Below are 10,869 nucleotides of genomic sequence, written 5' to 3' on the forward strand. Positions count from 1 at the left end.
TCCCTACTCTGCCATTCTTCACATTTTCTCACTCTTTTTCTTGTCAGTCATGGACTTTGATTTCACCCTGCAGTGGTTTCCACCTCTAAATAACCAGTGGTCCAGCCAGGGGAGTGGACTTGCAGTGAGCAATTCTTCCTGTTGCTCATGGGGCAGCACACTAAGGTGGCTTTTCCTTTCTCACCAGGACCCCTACCCCTTCAGCCTAGCCCAGGTGGACTAGTCTTGTTAGGCTTGGCCATTTTAGAGCAGATTAGCTATTGTACTTCAGCTACCATCCTCAAGTAGTGCATAAGCCCGAGAGGATTTAATTCAATTTAACAAGTCTTTTTCTGAAATCTTAGGGTGTGTGTGGCACCATGATAGGCATGACATACTTGAAGAACTTGAGATCTTGGATTTTTACCATGGAGACAAGGCTTGCCCTCAAGGAACAGTAATATATTATGACAAAGCAGCAAAGTCTCCTCCTCTAAGCCAAGGACCTTTCTCTCTACCCACAGAGTATCCAGTGCAGTTAGATATGCATGCTAATCACTGGATAAATAAGGTGCCAAAATGAAGGATACAGTAAGTGCTCCCTAAGAATTTATAGCAGGGAAAGGTCAGCATGGGTAGAAGTGGAGAAGTGGGGATTTGAATCTAGCCCTGAAGTGTGAGTAGGAGGAGTTAGAAAAGTAGAGAGGAGCCCAGCTGGCATTACAAGGGGAGGAAACTATGACGATAACTCAGAGCATGACCAGCCTGGCCATCAGGACATAGTAGTGGGTAAGCAGGGAAGCTGATTGGTAAGAAACTACAAATGGCATACAGAGGAATTCAGGTTTCATTCTGTCTGTGATAGGAAGCAGTGGAAAATTTTGATCAGAGGAGTGATACATGTAAGAACATTAATCTGTCAATGTGAGGATGGTATGAAGGGTGAGAGTCCAGAGACAACGGACCATTTTGAGGGAAGTGCTGGTGATTTATGGAAGAAGTGGAAATAGTCTATGTCATCGGGGCGTAATATTCCTACTGGAAAAATAATTTAAAACCTTATGACCTACCGCAGTTATTTTTTTCTGTGATATAAATGAAGTGGCTGTTATGTCTGAAGTTTGAGGCAGAGAGCAGGTTGCATAACACCATACCGTTGCTTTGCTTTGGGAACTTTCTCCTCTTATTTTCTGTCTTGTTGTTACTGTGACAGCACTGAATCCCTGAGGGATTTTCTCAGTATTCCACCATTAGGGAGAAACCTATGCAAGTGCTCATGCAGCCCCTGACCTCTCTGCCTAAAACTGTTAGCAATTCTTCAAGAATGAAAGCTACACCATCCCTAGTCTTGAATTTCTGGGAAGGAAGAAGAATCCCATCATCTTTTGAGGAAGAATCACATCAATGTAAGATAAAACCTTTATGCAAGAGATTGAAGAGGATGAATTGAGACAATTCTAGAGTGCTGTCTTCCATCCAAAATGTTCTTCCCTTTAGAAGGAGGGAGAGGATGTGCTCATTTCTCAACTCCTCGAGGCTCACACCCCAGGAAGTCAAAATTCTAGGTCCTGTCAGACAGCAGTTTCAGGACGGGATGGAGAATGTTCGGTGAGGACTGGGGAAGAGATTTCCTGCTGGTTCTTTAAAAAAAAAAAAAACATACATATATATATATATTTGTTTATTTGGCTATAGGTCTCAGTTGCGTCATGTTGGGGCTCCAAAGCAGGCTCCACAGCACATGGGCTCAGTAGTTATGGCCCACGGGCTTAACTGCGCCATGGCATGTGGGATGTTAGTTCCCCAGTCCCTGCACTGCAAGGATTTTTAGCCACTGGACCCACAGTAAAGTCCTGTTCCTGGTGGTTCTTGAGTGGTATTCAAGGTCTTGGAGAAAGCTCATCCATCCCCTCCTTCAGGCAGGGCAGGATCAACAGTGTCTTCTAGAGACTTCTGAGTGATTTGACACACTCCTGGTCTCCAACTTCATGGTGGTGGAGTGAGAACTGCTCCTCCTCTCCTGAACCTGAGCCACCCTCCACCCAGTTCCTCCAGAGTCTTAACCCCGTTTACATGTCATAACACAGTCCTTCTATCAGGTCCAAGAGAAGCTCTCCTGTGTGACAGTGTATTACAGTACTCAATTTGCTACAAGTAGCTTCTTGATTTCTGAGTCATTCTCACCAAATATTTTGGCATTTTGAGGTCACGCATTCAATGTTGACTCTCTATTTGCCTCTGGGCCCTCCACTTGAACAGAATGAACATGAAAGTATGTATGGGCTATCCATGGGTATCCTTGAGGCTTTGGTTGCTTCCTTACAGTTCCGTTGTCACACTGGATAGAATCTGAAGCATAACTGTTGCAGTGCTCCACTTCTTTCTTTATTCTGTGAAAGTGTTAGTCACTCAGTCGTGTCCAACTCTATGTGACTCCATGTGCTGTAGCCTACCAGACTCCTCTGTCCATGGATTCTCCAGGCAAGAATACTGGAGTGGGTTTGCCATTCCCTTCTCCAGGGGATCTTCCTGACCCAGGAATTGAACCCGGGTCTCCTTTATTACAGGCAGACTCTTTACTGACTGAGCCACCAGGGAAGCCCTTTCTTTATTGTGTTTCTTATTTAACAAGTAAGAGCATCATTTTAGATGGAAAGGATAAAATGGGAAAGGGGCTAGATAAACTACCTTCTCAGAGAAGGAGCACAATCAATTTGGAGTTAAGTGACCTAATTAGCCAAGGACCTTTGAACAACTTAGTCTAAGTTCCATTTGCATTTCTTATAAAGATGAGATATTATCAGTTGTGTTTCAGTACATCAGAAATGAATGTTCTGAAAAGAAAATTAAGATAGCAATTCCATTTACAAAGCCTCTGCTGCTGCTGCTGCTGCTGCTAAGTTGCTTCAGTTGTGTCCTAATCTGTGCAACCCCATAGACAGCAGCCCACCAGGCTCCCCCATCCCTGGGATTCTCCAGGCAAGAACACTGGAGTGGATTGCCATTTCCTTCTCCAGTGCATGAAAGTGAAAAGTGAAAGTGAAGTTGCTCAGTCGCGTCCGACTCTTCACGACCCCATGGACTGCAGCCTACCAGGCTCCTCCGTCCACGGGGTTTTCCAGGCAAGAGTACTAGAGTGGGGTGCCATTGCCTTCTCCTACAAAGCATCTAAAAGAATTAAATACTTAGGAATAAATTTAACCTAGAAGGTGCAAAACTTGTACACTGAAAACTACAAAATGTTGCTGAAAGAAATTAAAGAATATCTAAATAAATGGAAAGACATTCTGTGTTCATGGATAGGAAGACTTAACAATGTTAAGATGTTAATACTACAAAAGCAATCTGTAGATTCAACACAATCCCTATCAAAATTCCAACAGCCTTTTTCACAGAAATGGACAAATAGTTTGATCCTCAAATACTTATAGAATTACAAGGGGCCCTGAAAAGACAAAACAATCTTGAGAAATGATTATTAAAATGAGAGGACTTACATTTCCCAGTTTTAAAACTTACTACAAATCTCCAACAATTAAAACATGATGATACTGGCATGTGCTTTGCTAAGTCTCTCTAGTCGTGTTTGACTCTTTGTGACCCTTGGACTGTAGCCCACCAGGCTCCGCTGTCCATGGGATTCTCCACGCAAGAATACTGGAGTGGGTTGCCATGTCCTCCTCCAGGGGATCTTCCCAACCAGGAATCAAACCAGCATCTCTTACATCTCCTGCATTGACAGGCAGGTTCTTTACCACTAGTGCCACCAGGGAAGTCCCTGATATTGGCATAAGGATAGACATATAGGCCAATAGAATGGAATAGACAGCCTGAAAATTAACTCTTACTTATATGACCAATTAATTTTCTAGAAGGTACCAAGACTATCCAATAGGATAATGATAGTCTTTTCAACAAGAAGTATTGGGGGAAATTGGATATTTATATGCATACCTTTCACAATAAACATAAAGTTGAAATGGACCAAAAACTTACATTTAAAAGCTAAAACTACAAAAATCTTAGAAGAAAATGGGGAAAATCTACATGACGTTGAATTTGGCAATGATTTCAAGGAATTTCACCCGAATTATAGGCAATAAAAGAAAATATAGACAAATGGCACTTCATCAAAATTAAGGACTTTTGTGCCATTTCAGTAATTGCTGGAAGTCCAACTGGTAGTTAACAGTGTAGAAATGGGCCTGGTTTGGGAAAGAGTAATCTTACTCATTTCAGTCTGACTGCACATGGTATTTCAGGTTTTAGGCTTTTCTGTGCAGTGACAGTTCTGTTTTTATACTAAAGAGTATAGTTTTTCAGAATCATGGACATAGAGAACAGACTTGTTGCCAAGGGGGAGGAGGTTGGGGGAGACATCGAGTGGGAGGTTAGGATTAACAGATGTAAGCTTTTATATATAGAATGGATAAACAACAAGGTCCTACTGTATAGCACAGATTCAATATTCAATATTCTATGATAAACCATAATGGAAAAGAAGATATAAAAAGAATGTGCATAAAGAAGAATGTGTATATATATATATATATATATATATATATATACACATATATATGTATATACTGAATCACTTTGCTGTACAGCAGAAATTAATTCAACATTTAAATTATTAATAACTAAACTATACTTTCTTTAAAAAAAAAAAAAGGAAGAAAAACAAAGCTAAAAAAAAAAGAGAATGTAGTTTTCCTCTTCTCAATAAATGGCACCACCATTTACCCAGTTGCACCCAAGGCAAGAACCTTTGACTCATCCTTGACTCTTCTCTTTGAGTTACATCCCACAGTCAATCCATCAGTGTATCCTGTCAGCTACACATTCGAAATATGTCTAGACTCAAATTACTCCTTCTTACCTCCACAACTGTCAGCCTGGCTGCAGCTCCCATCATCTGTCTCCTGGGCCACTCCAGGAGCTTCCTAACAGAGCACTCTGTTTCCTTATACCCTCCTACAGTCCAGCCTACAGTCCAATGTATACCCTTATACACTCCAGCCAGGTGCCAGGGTGATCCTTTTAAAATGTAAGTCGGATCATATCATCCCTGTGCTCAGAACTCTCTAATGGCATCTCACCACATTCAAGGTAAATTCCGAGATCTTATCATGCTGTTGACTCTTGGCAACCTCCTGGATCTCATTTGCCGCTACTCTTTTTCTCTGTGTGTATGTGTTAGTCACTCAGTCATGTCTGACTCTTAGTGACCCCATGGACTGTAGCCCTCTAGGCTCCTCTTCCATGGAATTCTCCAGGCAAGAATACTGGAGTGGATTGCCATGCCCTTCTCCAAGAAATCTTTCCCACCCAGGGATCAAACCCTAGTCTCCCACACTGCAGGCAGATTCTTTACTGTCTGAGCCAATAGGGAAGCCCCACTCTTTTTCTAACTCACTCCATCTAAACATGTTCTTTTTGCTGGTCCTTTCACACACCAAGCAAACACCTGCCTCAGAACCTTTGACTCCCATTCACTTTCATCTTCTCCCTTCTCTCAGGCCTCTTTCAACTATTTCTCCTCAAGAAGGCATTCTTTATAATTGCTCCAAAGAAAATGAAATACTTTTATATGTATCTACCAAAAATATGTGTAAGACCTGTATAAAGAAAATTATTCAATGCTCATGAAAGGAATGAGAGACAACTTAAATCCTTGGAGAGACACACTTGTTTATAGATTGGAAGATTCAATGTAGTAAAGATGTCAATTTTCCCTAAATCTCTAACACAATTCCTACTGAAATCTCAGCAAGTTTCTCTGCAGACATAGACAAGCTTATTCTAAAATTTATATAGAAAGTGAAAGACTCTAGTGTAGCCAAAACAGTTTTTGGAAAAGAAGAATAAAGTGGGAGGAATAATTTGATTCTAAAGCTTACTATAAAGCTACAGTGACCAAGACAATGTGGCACTGACAGAAAGATATATCGATCAATGGAATAGAATAGAGAAGTCGTAAGTATGCCCCCAAATACGCACAATTAATTTTTGACAAAGTAGCAAAAGAAATTCAATGAAAGAGGGGTAATCTTTTCAATAAATGGTGCAGGAGAAATTAGACATCATAAGCAAAACTATGAAACAACCTAAACTTTACAGCTTATACAAAAATTAACTCAAAATTATCTTGTAGGGCTTCCCTTGTGGCGCAGTGGTTAAGTTGTCCTCTTTGCAATGCAGGGGACACTGGTTCAATCCCTGGTCCAGGAAGATCCCAAAGGCCACAGGGCAACGGAGCCTGTGCACCCTCGAGCTTGTGCTCTGCAACAAGAGAGTATCCCTTGCTTGCTGCAACTACACAAAGTCCACACACAGTAACCAAGACCCAGTGCAGCCATTAATTAATTCATTAATCATGCAAATATAAAGCAATAAAATTTCTAGGAAAAAAACATAGGTGAAAATTTTAAAGACTTATGATTCAGCAAAGAGTTCTTAGACTTGATATCAAAAGAATGACCCATATGAAAAAAAATAAATTGGACCTTATCAGAATTCTTAAAATGTTAGCTCTGCAAAACATACTGTTAAGAGAATGAAAAGACATTATAGACTGGGAGAAAATATTTGCAAATCACATATCTGACAAAGATGTAGAATCTGGAATATATAAAGAACTCTCAAGACTCAACATTAAAAAAACAAACAATTTCATCAGAAAATGGGCAAAACATAGTCTCACAGAAGAGAATATATAGGTGGCAAATAGTCCATCAAAAGATATTCAACATCATTAGTCATTAGAGAAATGCAAATTAAACTACAAGGAGATAATCAGGAATACTTATCAAAATGGCTAAAGTGAAAAACATGATTAACACCAAATGTTGGCAAGGCTGGGGACAAACTGGATCACTCACATATGGCTGGGCAATGAAAATCGATACAGTCCCTCTGGAAACCAGCCCCTCTGAAAAAAGCATACATACACTTACCATACAACCCAAACAATCACACTTCTGGGCATTTAGCCAAAAGAAACAAAGGCTTATTTCCACGCAGGAACTTGTACATCAGTGTTCATAGCAGTTTTATCTGTAATATCTCAAAACTGAAAAACTAACCAAATGTCTTTTAATGGGTGAATGGTTAAACAAACTGTGGTACATCCATACCATGGACACTGCCGCTGCTGCTGCTTAGTCACTAAGTCGTGCCTGACAATTGTGCCACCCTATGGACTGTAGCCCGCCAGGCTTTTCTGTCCGTGGGATTTCTCAGGCAAGAATCCTGGGGTGGGCTGCCATTTCCTTTGGTAGGGGAACTTCCTGACCCAGGGATCAAACTCACGTGTCCTGCATTGCAGGCGGATTCTTTACCACTGCACCATCTGGGAAGCCCACCATAGAACAGTAGTCAGCAATAAAAAGGAATGATATATGTAATGACTTGGACAGATCTCAAGGGATTTATGTTGTCATTGTTCAGTCACTGAGTAGTGTCTGACTCTTCGTGACCCCTTGGACTGCATGCAGCACGCCAGACTTTGCTGTCCTTCACCATCTCCTAGGGCTTGCTCAAACTCATGTCCATTGAGTCAGTAGTGCCATCCAACCATCTTGTCCTCTGTCGCCCCCTTCTTCTACTCCCTTTAATCTTTCCCAGGATCAGGATATTTTCCAATGAGTCATTTCTTCATATCAGGTGACTAAAGTATTGGAGCTTCAGCATCAGTCCTTCCAAAGAACACTCAGGGTTGATTTCCTAAGGATTGACTGGTTTGATCTCCTTGCAGTCCAAGGAACTCTCAAGAGTCTTCTCCAACACCACAGTTTGAAAGCATCAATTCTTTGGCACTCAGCCTTTTTTATAGTTCAACTCTCACATTTGTACATGACTACTGGAAAACCCATAAGTTTCACTATACGGACCTTCGTTGGCAAAGAGATGTCTCTGCTTTTTAATATGCTGTCTAGGTTTGTCATAGTTTTTCTTTCAAGCAGCAAGTGTCTTTTAATTTCATGCCACAGTCACCATCCACAGTGATTTTGGAACTCAAGAAAATACAGTCTGCCACTGTTTCCATTGTTTCATGAAGTGAACCAGATGTTATGATCTCCATCTTTTGAATGTTGAGTTTTAAGCCAGCTTTATCACTCTCCTCTTGAGAACTTCATCAAGAGGCTCTTTAGTTCCTCTTCACTCTCGGCAGTCTTGATTCCAGTTTGTGCTTCATCCAGCCTAGCATTTTGCACTCTGCATAGAAGTTAAATAAGCAGGGTGAAAATATACAGCCTTGACGTACTCCTTTCCCAATTTTGAACCAGTCCATTGGTCCATGTCTGGTTTAACTTTTGCTTCTCTATCTGCATACAGGTTTCTCAGGAGGCAGGTAAAATGAGCTGATATTCCCATCTCTTTAAGAATTTTCCACAGTTTCCATACAGTAAAAAATTAGACACCAAAAATTAGAGACACCAAGGGAACATTTCATGCAAAGATGGGCTCGACAAAGGACAGAAATGGTATGGACCTAGCAGAAGATATTAAGAAGAGGTGGCAAAAATACACAGAAGAACTGTACAAAAAAGATCTTCACGACCCAGATAATCACAATGGTGTGATCACTGACAAAGAGCCAGACATCCTGGAATGTGAAGTCAAGTGGGCCTTAGAAAGCATCACTACGAACAAAGTTAGTGGAGGTGATGGAATTCCAGTAGAGCTATTTCAAATCCTGGAAGATGATGCTGTGAAAGTGCTGCACTCAATATGCCAGCAAATTTGGAAAACTCAGCAGTGGGCGCAGGACTGGAAAAGGTCAGTTTTCACTCCAATCCCAAAGAAAGGCAATGCCAAAGAATGTTCAAACTACCGCACAATTGCACTCATCTCACATGCTAATAAAGTAATGCTCAAAATTCTCCAAGCCAGGCTTCAGCAATACGTGAACCATGAACTTCTAGATGTTCAAGCTGGTTTTAGAAAAGGCAGAGGAACCAGAGATCAAATTGCCAACATCTGCTGGATCATCGACAAAGCAAGAGAATTCCAGAAAAACATCTATTTCTGCTTTATTGACTATGCCAAAGCCTTTGACTGTGTGGATCACAATAAACTCTGGAAAATTCTGAAAGAGATGGGAATACCAGACCACCTGATCTGCCTCTTGAGAAATCTGTATGCAGGTCAAGAAGCAACAGTTAGAACTGGACATGGAACAACAGACTGGTTCCAAATAGGAAAAGGAGTACGTCAAGGCTGTATATTGTCACCCTGCTTATTTAACTTATATGCAGAGTACATCATGAGAAACGCTGGACTGGAAGAAGCACAAGCTGGAATCAAGATTGCCGGGAGAAATCTCAATAACCTCAGATATGCAGATGACACCACCCTTATGGCAGAAAGTGAAGAGGAACTCAAAAGTCTCTTGATGAAAGTGAAAGTGGAGAGTGAAAAAATTGGCTTAAGGCTCAACATTCAGAAAACTAAGATCATGGCATCTGGTCCCATCACTTCATGGGAAATAGATGGGGAAACAGTGGAAACAGTGTCAGACTTTATTTTGGGGGCTCCAAAATCACTGCAGATGGTGACTGCAGCCATGAAATTAAAAGATGCTTATTCCTTGTAAGAAAAGTTATGACCAACCTAGATAGTATATTCAAAAGCAGAGACATTACTTTGCCAACAAAGGTTCGCCTAGTCAAGGCTATGGTTTTTCCTGTGGTCATGTATGGATGTGAGAGTTGGACTGTGAAGAAGGCTGAGCGCCGAAGAACTGATGCTTTTGAACTGTGGTGTTGGAGAAGACTCTTGAGAGTCCCTTGGACTGCAAGGAGATCCAACCAGTCCATTCTGAAGGAGATCAGCCCTGGGATTTCTTTGGAAGGAATGATGCTAAAGCTGAAACTCCAGTACTTTGGCCACCTCATGCGAAGAGTTGACTCATTGGAAAAGACTCTGATGCTGGGAGGGATTGGGGGCAGGAGGAGAAGGGGACAACAGAGGATGAGATGGCTGGATGGCATCACTGACTCAATGGACGTGAGTCTGAGTGAACTCTGGGAGTTGGTGATGGACAGGGAGGCCTGGCGTGCTGTGATTCATGGGGTTGCAAAGAGCCGGACACGACTGAGCGACTGAACTGAACTGAACTGATACAGTAAAAAGCTTTCTCTTGGTCAAAAGAACAGGTAGATGTTTTTCTGGAATTCCCTTGCTTTTTCTATGACAAAAGATGTTGGTAATTTGATCTCTGGTTCGTCTACCTTTTCTAAATCCAGCTCATAATCTGTAAAATAATCTGTACTTTCTCGGTTCACCTACTGTTAAAGTCTAGCTGGAAAGATTTTGAGCATTACCTTGCTAGTATGTGCTGCTGCTGCTGCTAAATCGATTCAGTCGTGAGCACAATTGTATGGTAGTTTGAGCATTCTTTGGCATTGCCCTTCTTTGGGATTGGAATGAAAACTGACCTTTTTACTGAAAGAAAAAAACAATCTCAAAGGATATGTACTGCATGATTTCATATGTAACATTCATGAAATAATATAATTATAGAGATGGAGAATGAATTAGTGGTTGCCAGGGGTTAGGGAGAAGCACAAACTGGAATCAAGACTGCCTGGAGAAATATCAATAACCTCAGATATGCAGATGACACCACCCTTATGGCAGAAAGTGAAGAAGAACTAAAGAGCCTAAAGCTCAATATTCAGAAAACTAAGATCATGGCATCTGGTCCCATCACTTCATGGGAAATAGATGGGGAAACAGTGGTTGACTTTATTTTGGGGACTCCAAAATCACTGCAGATGGTGATTTCAGCCATGAAATTAAAAGACGCTTACTCCTTGGAAGGAAAGTTATGACCAACCTAGATAGCATATTAAAAAGCAGAGACATTATTTTGTCAACAAAGGT

The sequence above is a fragment of the Bos indicus x Bos taurus genome, chromosome 4 (assembly GCF_003369695.1).
Source record: "Bos indicus x Bos taurus breed Angus x Brahman F1 hybrid chromosome 4, Bos_hybrid_MaternalHap_v2.0, whole genome shotgun sequence".
NCBI lineage: Eukaryota > Metazoa > Chordata > Mammalia > Artiodactyla > Bovidae > Bos > Bos indicus x Bos taurus.